The sequence below is a fragment of the Mustela nigripes genome, chromosome 2 (assembly GCF_022355385.1).
Source record: "Mustela nigripes isolate SB6536 chromosome 2, MUSNIG.SB6536, whole genome shotgun sequence".
NCBI lineage: Eukaryota > Metazoa > Chordata > Mammalia > Carnivora > Mustelidae > Mustela > Mustela nigripes.
The window spans coordinates 185,519,118-185,533,099 of NC_081558.1; positions in this window are offsets into that span (position 1 = coordinate 185,519,118).

Consider the following 13,982-nt stretch of genomic DNA (forward strand, 5'->3'; position numbering starts at 1 on the left):
TAAACTTGGTAAACTTTATCTGTTTACCAAGATGAGGTAACACTATTGCTATTATTGTATAGTGGTGTTTTTCACTATAGTACATAGTTTTTCGAGTAGTACATCTATTTGGTAAACTTGGTAAACTTTATCTGTTTACCAAGATGAGGAATTGCTTAGTTTATTCATACTCATTCCTTTACTCTCTCCTTATCATCCTTTCTCTCTCTCTGGGTTTTCCTTCTTTTCTCCCCACACTCTCATCTCTTTTTTGATTTTAGAATCAGAAAAATTTCCCCTAGAAATCTAAATATACATGCAAATTACTTATTGATTTATTTTCATAATATTCAAGAGCCTCCCCGAGATAAGTGACCCGAAGGATACTCAGGGAATATTCAGGACATATGTACAGAAGAATAAATTGTTCAGTTATATCTCCCTGGGCTGACAATCAAAACCCGGTAAGGGAAGGACTCCCAGCTCAGGAAATCTTAACTTTCATTTGCCTTTGTGGCTCTGCTATTCTGACAATAGCAATACAGTACATTTCTTTAGCACAGAAACTCAAAACTGATACAATGGGCCAAAAATGTGGTGCTAAAAGTAGAAGCATCACAACTTCATACCCAGATATTAGATGGAAGACTATGGTCCAATTTTTCCCTATATCATTTCTATTTATCTTCTGACTCCACGTGATCTAATATTATCATTACAACTAAATTATGATCATTGTGCCTCTTGCCAAGACAATTTCTTAAATTCTTTTACTTTGTTTTGACCTTTGTATATATACAGTTTTTTTTTTTTTTTTAAGATTTTATTTATTTATTTATTTACTGGGGAGAGAAAGAATGAGAGAGTGGGAAGATCAGCTCGGAATCTGATGTGGGCCTTGATCCTAGGACTCTGGCATTATGACCTGAGCTGAAGGCAGTCACTTAATCAACTGAGACATCCAGGCACCCCCCACTTTACTTTTATTTTCTTTTACTTTTTTTTTTCCTTTTACATAATGGGTGTTTATCTATATAAACACTGCTGCTAGGTGCTGGGGATCAAACATGAATGGAGAAATTAGCTGGGAGGATATAACTGAGCAGAGACTTTATGAACATGCTGAAAATTTATGAAAGAGAAACAACAGAGAGTTCAATCCATGTTTTCCTCCAGGTGCATGTGGGGGGCCCTCTCCACACCCCTAGCCCCCTACCGTGTTCTCAAGGTTTTGTTCCTGCAGCATTGATATCCATGTCACCTCTCAATTCAAGGCTTTTATTTCCCTCTAATCTACCTATCCAGGGGCAAGTTGGAGCTGTCCAAATCCTGATTTTCCGCTGCCTTACTCAGGTCACTGTTTTGCTCCCTCCTATTCCACTCTTGTACTCATACTCCTGGCTTTCAGAAGAGTCTCTCCTTCAGCATACAAATAAGCTCAAGTTTCTTAAACCTTAGAAATCATCCTTGTTCAGATTGTCATTTTTTTTCTTATAACACCTTTCTCACTTTTCAGAAATCTTCCACATGAAGTTCCTTACCTCTAATTCACCTCTCGATTCACTTTGTTCTCACCTCCCTTCCCCACCTCATACAAAGTCTACTCACCAGTACCAGCTCCCCTGTTGTGCTTCATCTCTTACTCTCCTGGTCGGATCCCCCCCCCCCTTTGTAATCCTTTCACTCTGAATCAAACATCTGTCTTACATACAGTGAAGTTAACAAAATGAGGTATTGTGAGAAGAGCATAAAGGGATCTTAATTTGGAGACAACAAGAAGATAGAGAATGGGTGAAACCAGAGTATGTTTTTCCCTACTGACCTCAGGAGATTTACTTCAGTGGCCCTAAGAGTATTGGTCAATCCAGCCATGGCTCTCAAGGAGCTGACAATGCCAAGTTAAATAGAACAGGTACATCGGATATGCTACCTGTCTACTCCACACGTGTTTCCAGAAGTGACCCCCTTATTTAAATAAGATTTAATAAGATTTAATTTAATAATAAGATTTAATTTTAATAAGATTTTGTACCTTCTTCTGGGGTGTGTGTTTGTGTGTATGTCTGAGTGATGGGATAATAAGAAGGTTTTAATAATGGACTATACAGCTACACTTTGCTAGTATTATACTCTCTATTTTTAATTCTTAGAGAACTCATGTAACTTTATGCTTTAAACCACCACCTGCAATCTGATACTAAAAATATATGTCCCTAGCCCATACCTCCCTTCTGATTTACCAATAGTTAGTGGCTTTTTTGATGTGGCAACTTAAAACTAGCTTCTGTACTCAATCAAACATTAATCTAGTTGTTGTTGTGAAGGGATTTTGTAGATGTAATTAAAGTCCAAATCAGCTGACTGTAAATAAAGGATAATATTCTGGATAATCTGGGTGGGCCTAACTTAATCACTACGTAGGAGGTTGAGGCAGAGTTGAGGCTTCTGAGAGAGGGGGAGAGAGAAGGGAGAGGGAGATAAAGGGAGTTCTGTGGATTTTGGCTGTTCTTTGCCACCCCAGTCCTTATAATCATGTAAACCAATTTCTTATAATGAATCTTTCTCTCTCTCTTTCTCTTTATATATATCTTTCTCCCTATCCATATATATATATCATGATATCTATAAACAGACACAGATACAGAGAGATACAAATATCTATCTATATAAATATATATCTATAAATATATTTGATATCCTGTAGTATATATATATATATATATATATCTCCTACTGGTTCTGCTTCTCTGGTTGAACTATGACTGATTCATTTATTATTCACTTATTCTCCACTTGAGTGTTCCATAGATAAATCAAGCTCAGTATATCAGCATTTAGCTTTGCTCCTGGAAAAGAGTATGTGCTTATGAATCTTTGCTGAATTAGATGTATTAACAAAAGTCCGGTGCTACATTGTCATCCTCCCCAGTTCAGTTTTCTCTTGTCCCTATCTCATTATTGGTACCATCAGCCAAAGACCCATGCTTCATATTAGAACATTTCTTTTCTTTTCCAAACCTGATCATTCAGGTTCCAAGTCCTAAAGTATTTTTCATCTTTTTTCCATCTCTCTTGCCTTAGATCAGTTTAGGCAATAATGCCTTAACTACTTCCTGCCTTCAGGAGGACATTTTCTTCCTTAAATCTGAGTGTTCTTTCTCAAGTGCAAGTCTACTGAGCCTACCTTCACATTTTCAGTGTTATAATAGTTCCCCATACCTTATTTGAAAATACAGCTTAAACTGCAAATGTGCTTTGCAGTTTGGCTCCTGAGTGCCTCTAACCTCACTTATAAATTCCTCACTCAAGTTCGGAGCTCTAACCTTATAAACAGATTCCATTTTTTGAATTCATTATGCTGTTTTCTAACTTTGCCTTCAGAGTCTCGCTGCTTTCTCTATCAGGAACACACTTCCCAATTCCTTAATTGCCTACTTTAAGGCTACTCACCCTTGAGATTCATCTTCAGCTTGAAAGCTTTCCTCAGGAAAAATTCCTTCCTTCTCTCCTCCCCAGGCATTCTATTAGCTGTTCCCTCTCTAAGAAGCACCCTGTTCCCACCTCCACTACAGCACTTCTCACACAGTTTCCCAATCAGTGGTTTCCTGATTTGTCTTCCCTATTGAAGAAATGTAAGCACTTTGAGGTTAGGAAACATGTTGAATTCAATTTTGTGTTGTCAGTGCCTATCTTAGGATTTTGGAACTTAGTTTTCACAGTGTATTTTTTTTGAATAAATGAATAAATAAAATCTGCATCTTGAAAATCACTCTCTTCACCTGCTACATAAAACCATGTTCATTATTCACTGAGAAACAGAGTCATAATCTGCTCATCTGCCCTTTCATCCTCCATGGAACGTCTCTGACTTCCTCTTGTCTTACTGGAAGCAGTATTTCAGCTCCTTTTCAAGCGGATGATTTCATTTTGTCTTTTTCTTCCCTCTTCCCCCCCTTCCACACAGTAATATAAATCTCCTTCCCGCCGATGTTCTTGATCTTAATTTTCATACATAAGGAGGTATTCTCTGTCCTCAAACTTAAAATCTCAGACCTGTTTTCTTGCTCCCTTATGTTTCTTGTGTCCTTCTTTCCTTCTACTTACAAGAATGTTGTCGAATGAGTTTTCTGCAGCTAGCCTTCCATTTCCTCTCGTCACTCTCCTTTCTTAACTCACTGCATTCCAGACCTCTAGTTGATTTGGTCATGGCACAAACTAACATTTCTAAAATATCTAACCAAACTAACAATTAATGCTTAAAAGGCCCCTAAGAATTTTGTGGACTGTCCATGGCCCCTCCCCCCCCACACCTTCTTTTCACGCTCATTTTGCATATCACAACTTACTCCCAGCCCCCCTAATCACATTCCAGGCTTTGCCTTTTCACATTCCTTTCTTTGCCTTTTCTGACCACCTTTTTCACCAGTAATTCACATTTATGTTCATTATTATGAAATTTTTAACCATGAGTTGCTTCTGCTTTCCAGACAAATTTTAAATACAAATAAGGCATTTTCAGTGTAATTCATATTGGACATTCAAACTTACATATGTAATACTTAAATTACTACCTTCTCTATTAAGCCTACTTTTTCTCATGTGTTCTCTGTCTGGGTAATAGTATACCTCCAATAGGTGAAAAATCCCCAAAATACCTTTGAAGTTTTCTTTATTTCCCCAACTTTAAATTAAGTACTATTTACTAATTCACCTCTAAAATGTTATTTAAATATGGGTTTCTTTTTTTTTTTAAATATATATTTTTTAAGTAGGCTCCCTGCTCAGTGTAGAGCCCAGTGTGAGGCTTGAATTCACAACCTTAAGATCAAGACCTGAGCTGAGATCAAGAGTTGGATGCTTAACCAGCTGAGCTACCCAGGTGCCCTTCAATTACATTTTTTTCTTTTTTCTTTTTTTCAGCCACACTTCAAGTTTCAGTCCCTGTCATTTCTCACCTGCACTAGCACAATAATTTTCCTCCTTGATGTCCCCTGATATATTTCACCATAACTACATTTGCCTTCTGAATTTACTACCATAATTGGACTCATTCAAAAATATTACTATTATTTAATGTTAATCTGACAAAACTAATTTTCTTTATGTTCTTAAAGCACACTACGAGGTCAACTCTTTGTAGGTACTTAGTGACCAATTATTAACTTGTAGTTGCCCAGATATTAAGTGGGAAAGTAGAGGTTTAGTCTCCAGTTAGTGCAACTCCAAAATTTATTCTCTTTTCATTATATCAAAATAAGAAAGTTGTATCAGAGTATTAGAAAGGAAATTTTTCAGTCGCTCTCTGGGTAAGAGTAAATATTTAACAAATTTACAATCTGTTTCACAACCTTAAAGCTCTATAATGAGAAATGAAGTTCAGAATGGTAACACTGACATTAATAATAATAGCAAATATTTTGTTAGCCCCCACATGGTGAATACTGAACTGTACATTATTCCATTTAATCTGTAATACAGCTCTGTGTGGTAGGTAGCATTATGTAACCTTGTGGCAGAGTCTTCTACATATTCAATAAATCTATTTTCTCTTCTTCCTAGACATTTAGCCAAATGGCATGTCAGCCTCCCTTACAGTTAGATGTGGTCACTTAATAAAATTGTAATCAATGGAAGATGAGCAGAGTGATATGTGATTGACACAACTTCCACACTTGATTCTGCATTCTCTTCTCTTCTCTCATGAGCAGAATCCAGGCAATATAAGTAATTACAAATTGGAGGTGGCAGAACATTTATTTTTCTGTCAGTTCTCTACCAATTCATGCCCATTTCTCTCTCTACACACTGCTGGCTCACTGTAAAGTTTTTCTGGCGAGATAAACACAACACCAGGCAAAGTGGGTGCAAGGCAAGATTTATTAAAAACACTCTCCGGCAAAGTTTCGGGGCTCAGGAGAAGGGGAGCCAGGAAAGTTGCACCGGGAGAAGGTAGGCACCCTCAGGCAAGGTTCCACGACTCTGGAAAGCAGAGTGCCAGAAGTCACGCCCAAGGCAGGGAGAAGGGGGCTTTTAAGGAGCCTCGAGGGGAGTTCAGGGGTCTTTTGGCAAGTTTCCCTTACTTGGATATTTCGCCTGCTCATCAGGGTCCCATTGGTCCACAGAGCCCGGGTCAAGAGGGTTTTCAGATTCCTGCTTGGGTCTTTGTTCTCCTGTCTGAGCTCAGGTTTTGTGGTGGGGACTTTGCCATCTTAAGTAGCCCTTTCTTTCTGCCAGCCCAACACTCACCAGAAGCATTTACTTTAGACTTTTTCTGAGTAAGAAATAGAAATATAGTATGTAAGTTCAAAAAGAGTAAAGGGAGAAGTTTTAATTTGAACCCGAATCTACCCAACTCTTGAGCTCACAGTTTATCACTATTGCCATGAGACTCAAGAAGAAGATCACCTAATATATATTAGAAATCTTAACATCAGATTTTCAAGCACATGAATTTTATGTTTAACCTTGTGCCAACCAATTCCTTGGAAGAAAACACACAAAAAGGTTTCCAGTTTGTCAGTATTTTCTCTGTGATCTTTACATCCTCCAAAATTATCAGTCCTATGCAGGAATTACAGATTCTTTTTTGAACACAATTTTTTCCTTGTAATCTTGCTAAGTTGCTACATTAATATTTATTAAAATCCCTTTATAAGGAGAAGAGAACCAAAATTTATTTTATTTTGTAAATAAGTCTGCATTGCTTTTTCATTCAAATTAATATTTTCCTTGATTGATCTTTTTTGGCTGTGTTTGTATATTGACACAAGTTTTCAAAAAAATTTTGTGTTTTTTTTTTTTTTTTAAGATTTTACTTATTTATTTGAGAGTGAGAGAGAGTGTGTGAGAGAGAGAGAGCACGAGAAGAAGGAGGGTTAGAGGGAGAAGCAGACTCCCTGCCAAGCAGGAAGCCCAGTGTGGAACTCGATCCCAGGACTCCAGGATCATGACCTGAGCTGAAGGCAGTTGCCCAACCAACTGAGCCACCCAGGCGCCCGAATTTTGTTTCTTAATGGGGAAAATTTTTAGAGAAAACGTTTTAAAAGCATCATGAAGGTACTTATCTTGATAACCAATTAGCAAATTTACTAGCTCATTTGAACCAAGTTTGTAGTTGAGCAGGGTCAGAACTAAATATTTTACTTAAGAGATAATAACTGGGGATATCAGATAGAAATTTTTTATCTATATAAATCATAGAAAAAATTATCTTTCAGTTGAGCTAGGCCTTCCTTTTGTTTCCAGATGTTGTCACTCTTACTTGATACTCATTCTTCAGAGGAGTTACTCAGAAATGAGGTACATAGTAGAGAGCATTTTCATTCATGAATAAAGAATGGAAGTACTTGCTTTGGGGAGTGTTCAGAAGAAAGTTTATGTCATTTTCTACAAACTAGAAATACATTTCAACCTAATTCTACTATCCTTCTCCCAGCAGAAGAGGTCTTAGATTTATTCTCTTTGCAAATTGAAGCATTGTTTTTGAGGCAAGTCCAGACTTACCTGAGAGTCTTAATCAAAGTCAAGATGACTTGAATAAATTATCTTTATTTTTTATTTTTATTTTTTAAAAGATTTTGTGTTTATTTGTCAAAAAGAGAGAGAGAGAACACAAGCACAGGGAGCAGCAGGCAAAGGGAGAAGCAGGCTCTCTGCTGAGCAAAGAGCCCAGTGTGGAACTTGATCTCAGGACCCTGGGATCATGATCTGAGCCTAAGGAAGACACTTAATCAGTTGAGCCATCCAGATGTCCCTTGAATAAATTATTTTTATTTTCTGTAAGATCAACCCGTATTTAAAGTTATTGAAGTATAGGTTTTACCCTCAGGTAGAAATGAGGTTTGCTTCCCAAAAACTTGATCCAAATTGAACTGGGTTTTTATACAGATTGATTATATTTTGTCAACAATTTAAATTAAAAGAAAATGTTTCTTCTTAAAAAAAATTTATTTCTTTTAGGGAGAGGAAGAGCTAGAGCATGTGTGGGAGTGCAGGGGTCAGGCAGAAGGAGAGGGAGAGAGAATCTTAAGCAGACCATGAAGCTCACATGGGGCTTGAACTCATGACCCGGTTATCATGACCTACACCTAAACCAAGAGTTGTATGCTTAACCAACTGTGCCACCAAGGTGCCCCTAAAAAATGTTTCAATCATGTTGAATTTCATAGGATATTGGATTTGGTACTTTTCATGGAAAATAGAAATGTTGAGGATGTAGGAATCTGTTATTGCATGTTTTATTTTTCCATTAAAATACTGAAATAACATAACTAGTATATTTTAAAGTATTCCTCTCATTGCACATACTCAGCTAAAGTCATTTGTATTTTTTAGAAATATAAATACCGCCTAAATACTATATTTTAAAGACCAGATGAATAATGACAAAGTTTTGTCATTCAAAAAGATTCAGAACAGTTTATATTTTTTGTGATTTTCTTCAGTTGTCAGAGTACATGTAGGCCTTGGCAAGATAAATTAAATATAAAACCATTCTCCTAACTTAAAATAAAATGGGATAATGGATAGATGTAGGTACACAATAACATATAACACTGAAAATACAGCAAATATTAGTATTTATTGCCTAAGTCATATTAGGAGTACAGTTTCCTAATATGCTTTATAGGCCAGTAAAGTTTGATTGATATAATTTTGGATGTCCAATTTTTTTTCAGATATTCCTTTTCTTAAGAAAATATTTTTCATAAAGTTATTAAGGCTATAGATTGTTTAATACATGAAGCAGAAAGAAGTTGCTTATATTTTGCTCAAAGCATCTAACCTCAGAATTAATGAGGTTTTATCTATAGAAGAAAAAAATGATTCATTAGTATTTTATCCCAGAATCACTGGCCTGAATTATTAAAAAAAAAAACGTTAACCAACATCAAATGTTAAATAGTAGTAGAATTTATATCCTTGCAATTTGATTAGATGAAAGACCTCTAAGGAAGGAGGTAAGAAACCACTATATTTTGCATAACAAATATTCTTAAGTAAAAAGTGACTATAAAGTATGTTTTAAAGAAGTTGTACCTATATATACATAAAATTATATATGTATTTTAAATATTTTTGTATAATTCTGTGTGGTGTTTATATAGTCTATAGGCATTTTGTGTGTATGTGTGTGTGTGTGTGTGTGTGTAATTTATGGGTCTGTTATTCTTTTCAAAAATTCAGCTTCTCCTCTTCAAGATTTGGTCCAAATGTTAAAGATATTGGTTTGGAAAGGCTACCATGAAAATAACACTATAATTGGTTTATAGTGAAAGTAGACTTTGTGCTTTCTTTTAGGAATAATTTTGGAAACCCAAGGAGGAGAAACAAAGAGAAAGTCTCAAGTAGATACAAGATAGCATGTGCAAAGACTTGGTGCCCATTTCCTTGCTGGTGTGATTGGAGAACCCTAAGATGATCACTGTTACTACAGTGGAGAAATTGAGTCAGAGAGAATTTGTATTATAAAATGGTTGATTAGATAAATCTTACTTATCCCATGGAGTCATTCTGTCCTTTTCCGTTGGACACTGATTAGGAGATAAATGTCATGGTCATGTTTGGAGCAAAGGAAGGGACAAGTGAGAGTATGTTGAGTTGCATAGCAGTTGAGGTCAGAGATAATGAGGATGTCAATGAAATAGAGATTATGAGAAGAAATGAAATAATATAATACATTGTTTGTAAAAAAGATAATTTAGTTGGTGGCCAACAAAGAAGGTAGACTGAGGAAAAGTGCCATAGACTAATGTTTCAATTTATAAACAAAAGCCATTTGTAGCCTGTTGATAGTTTCTAGTGGAATCCAGCTTGTGGACATATCATTAAGGGCTTGAGGTTCCACATAGAGTTAAAAGAATGATACTTGTGTCAGAATCCCCTACTGCTCAAGCTATTAATTTAATTTCTCTACTGGAATTTTTTCCTTTGCTTATACATGTTACCACTGTTACTTCCACTTGGTGCTTGACTACTTACATTTTTTACCATTACTGAGATTTTTCTTGAACTTGTCCTCATTTTTAGTCTTTTTCTAGACCTCTGCCTGGTCTTGGACACATTCCAGACCACTCCATAGCTGCTGGCTTTCGTCTCCACTCTAGCCATGACAACAGGTGGTGTAGCTACCATCCAGATCCCATCTATTTCCATACCCTCTCTTACTCCTTTTCTCAAATTCAGACCTCCTTACTTTTACTTATTCTGGGGGGGTCCATATCTCACATATATAAACATATTAATAAATAATTACCTATAACTTTTTTTAATATCAAAAACATTCAGTATGTGCCTTACCATGACAACCACATTAAAAGGAGAGAGACTCCCTCCACAAAAACCAAACCAAAACAAAACACCTCACATGATGAATGTGTTTAGAAAGATGGCTATAAATAAGGGAAGTAGTTTTTTTCCCAACACTCCTTTGATTAACAAAATTATGTGTTAAATTCACGTTATATTGAGGACATGTATATGAGAAACTTCAACTCCTTCAGACATTTTGAACATGTTAGTAGGTTGATGGAATGGGTGATTCAGAGTCATTAAAGGGTCTCAAAACTAAAGGGTCAGATTTATTTTTCTTCTCAGCCTAAAAGGTCAGAGTTTATTTGCTAATTGAGTGGCTAATTATTAGAAATTCATGAAAATGTACTCCCAAAAGCATTGGCATATTAGTCTGTAGAGTGTTGGGGTACTTGATATAGAGTGTTTAATCAGCAGTTTTGATTTTGGGTTGAAGAAATATTGAGTTTTATATTTGTGTTTGTCCACAGAACCATTCATCCCTGAAACTGAACCTTTGTGATTCCTGGTCCATATTATTCTTAGCAAAAGACATTGGTTAGAGGACTTTTGTTTCTTTGTGAATGTATCCCTCCATTTCAAATTCATGAGAAACATGGATTAGTGTTATCAGTTGGTAGTGTGATTCTCAGTTTTTTAATATAAATGACTAATTCTTTACTTTGCCAAATTTAATCAATAATATTTAGGGCTAGCATTTGTTTCCTGTCCTCTGGCTTTCTGAATAGGATTCACATCCAAGCTGAATAACTTGTAATTGTTTTCACCTTTAACAGGACATCATTATTATTTAATTTCATCTCATCTGGTGTATAGACAGTCATAAAAAGTATGAAAACAAATGGAATTTACTTGAAAATTATAGATATATAGCAGTTGTGATTTGATGCTGCCTAAAGAATATTCTGCAATGATGGAGATGTTCTTTATGTGCATTGCCCTTTACTGTAGACTGTAACAATGTGGCTGTTGATTACTTGAAATGTTGGTAGTATAACTGAGGGGCTGAATCTTTAATTTAACTTAATTTTAACTATTTTAATTTTTATTTCAAGAGTTGAAATATTGGACATATTGTGGTAGTGACTGCCATATTGGACAGTACAGATGGAGAACATTCAATCAACTTTTGACCTTCCTGTCTTCTTAGCATTTTACTAAAACTATGCTGGTATTTTTCTAATTAACATATCAAACATTGTTGAGGAGTCTACAACTGTCACTGTGGTGGTTTTAAAAAAATGATCAGACTTTGAATTACAAGCCATGAAAACTTTCCAATCCTTTATCTTTAATATTCGTGCAACAAAGTTCTGTTTTCAAATAAGTGACTCAAATGATGATGAGCATAGAAGGACATATAATTATGTTACCCAAAATAATTTTCTTCCATAATTGTTTCTTTTATATGATGACTACTTTCAACTTTTAATGGCATTTCTTTTGTAAATAAATGACTTTTCATAAAGCCCTCCATTACACTTTCTAGGACCAATTGACTTCTTGCTGAATGCCTGCTTTTTAAAATACATTTTTCAAGTATTTATTTCAAGGCTTTTAATGATGAAATCTTCACTTGATTAAAATGCATGTTTCATTTGTTGGTATTTTGAGAGTGACAGACACAGTTTTATATAGCCAAAACAATTTATAAAACCTGTCACAAAATTGAGACATTTATTATTGTGTATCTAAGGAAATTCCCATCATAGGAATTGTCCCAAAGTGCTTCTGAACTGTGGGTAAAGCAACTGACATGCTGTTATTTTGAGCATATTCCCCATAATAGTGATGGATGGCATACCTTAGATCTGATAAAAAGAATTTAAATTTCATTCTTAGAATTTTTAGAATATATTTCTTCTCCCTTGTTGTTTATTATAGTCATGTTATAATGCACTATTGCTACCTGTTTTGCTCCACTGGTAAATTTTAAGGCTTCTATTTCAGAAGGGTGGAAACACAAGGGAAAAAGAATAAACTTGTCTCAATGGTGGAAAAATATAAAGAATCACTCGTTTTAGTCATGTTAAAGATACTTAGTAGATAAGGAACTGCTGTATTTAGTCACATTATATGTATTTATCCTATGATAAAAGAAATATATAAAATGGAATCTAATATTGGAAGAGTTTATATTTGCTGTTTTAAATAATATACATTTTCTATTAAGGTAAAATTTTTCTTTTTCTACTTTATTATTTAAATAAAATTGTGTACAAATAAAAGTTATACAATATTATGATTTTAAATATATATAAAATCATAATATTTTATAATATTAAATCATAATATTTATATATATTTAAATGATTACTGTAGTCAAGCTGTATACTTTCAGGGAAAACCCACAAGTATATGAACTGTTTTATATATGTGTCATTTAGGATATGGGTTAGCTGAGAAATATTGAGAAAGCTTGGAAATAAACTTTCATATATGTATATATGAAGCATTAGAAAAACTACATTCCATACTGTATTACCTCATGCTGTTAGTGTATTTTTAGGTGGGTTAGTAGATTTCTTTTAGTGTTCAGGGCTAACTCTTCCATTTTTCATTTTAAAATGACAAATACAAGAATTGCTCACTGCTATAAAATGTCATATTTTTACAAAGTTTAATATATTAGCATTAATGAATAGAAAGTAGTCATTGATCCAGAAAAGTAAGCCATATTAAGTTGGACACACACTGATATTTTAAAATAATTATCTGTATTCATAGGTTTATATTAATTTTTTTTCTAATTAAAAACATACAATATGCAATCATAGGGAAAGGTCAGTCAATTTCTAATTATTTTCCCCATGTAATTAGACATTTATTCTCTGCAGATTGGAGTTTACAGGATTAAAATACTTATTATTTAAAGGTCATAATTAAATATAAGCAAAGGGCATTATATATTAGATTATATTCCTAATATAGGTCATATATATATATATATATATATATATATATATATATCTTGTATATAAAAGATGAGAAATGAAAATAAATACACTAGTTCTGCCAAAAAATAGATTTTTAATGCTTTTTTCTTTTCTACTTTTATCAAAAAAAGAGCATTAAATAAAAGCAGGCAGAGTGGAAATAATTAGACATCAAGACTGGTATGGTGAAAGACATATTGATTAATATATACATAAACATAAAATACATACACATAGTAATATTTATATTATTTATATAATTTTAATTGTATAATATTATTTATATTATTTCAGTATATATTTTACATAGGTGATTTTTTAGCCAGCCCATCTATGCTGTTTACCTGTAGAACCTGAAATTACATACTTATATTTTTACTTTGTACATCTGAAAGATTTATCACAATGTAAAATATGTGTTCAAATGGGAAAAATTGACAGTACGATGCCTTATGTTTCTGCAGGGAAGTTTGATTAATCTTATACTGAATCTAGGATGCTGGATATAGTATATTGTGGAGAATTTTGATTGTAATGTAGCTTTACTAAGCATAACTTCATCTTTTGTGTTAAAAGCTAAAACCATTTTACAGATAGTACTCATAGGAAGCAAGAGGTTTTAAAAGCCTGGTTATCATCCAGCCATGGGAAAAGTGAGTCAAGAGTGGAGGTAGATTAACAAAAGAAGAATCCAAAATCTAAATGATGGAGTAGAAAATTTACCTCATTAGGAGCACGCATGGGAATAAAAGGGGA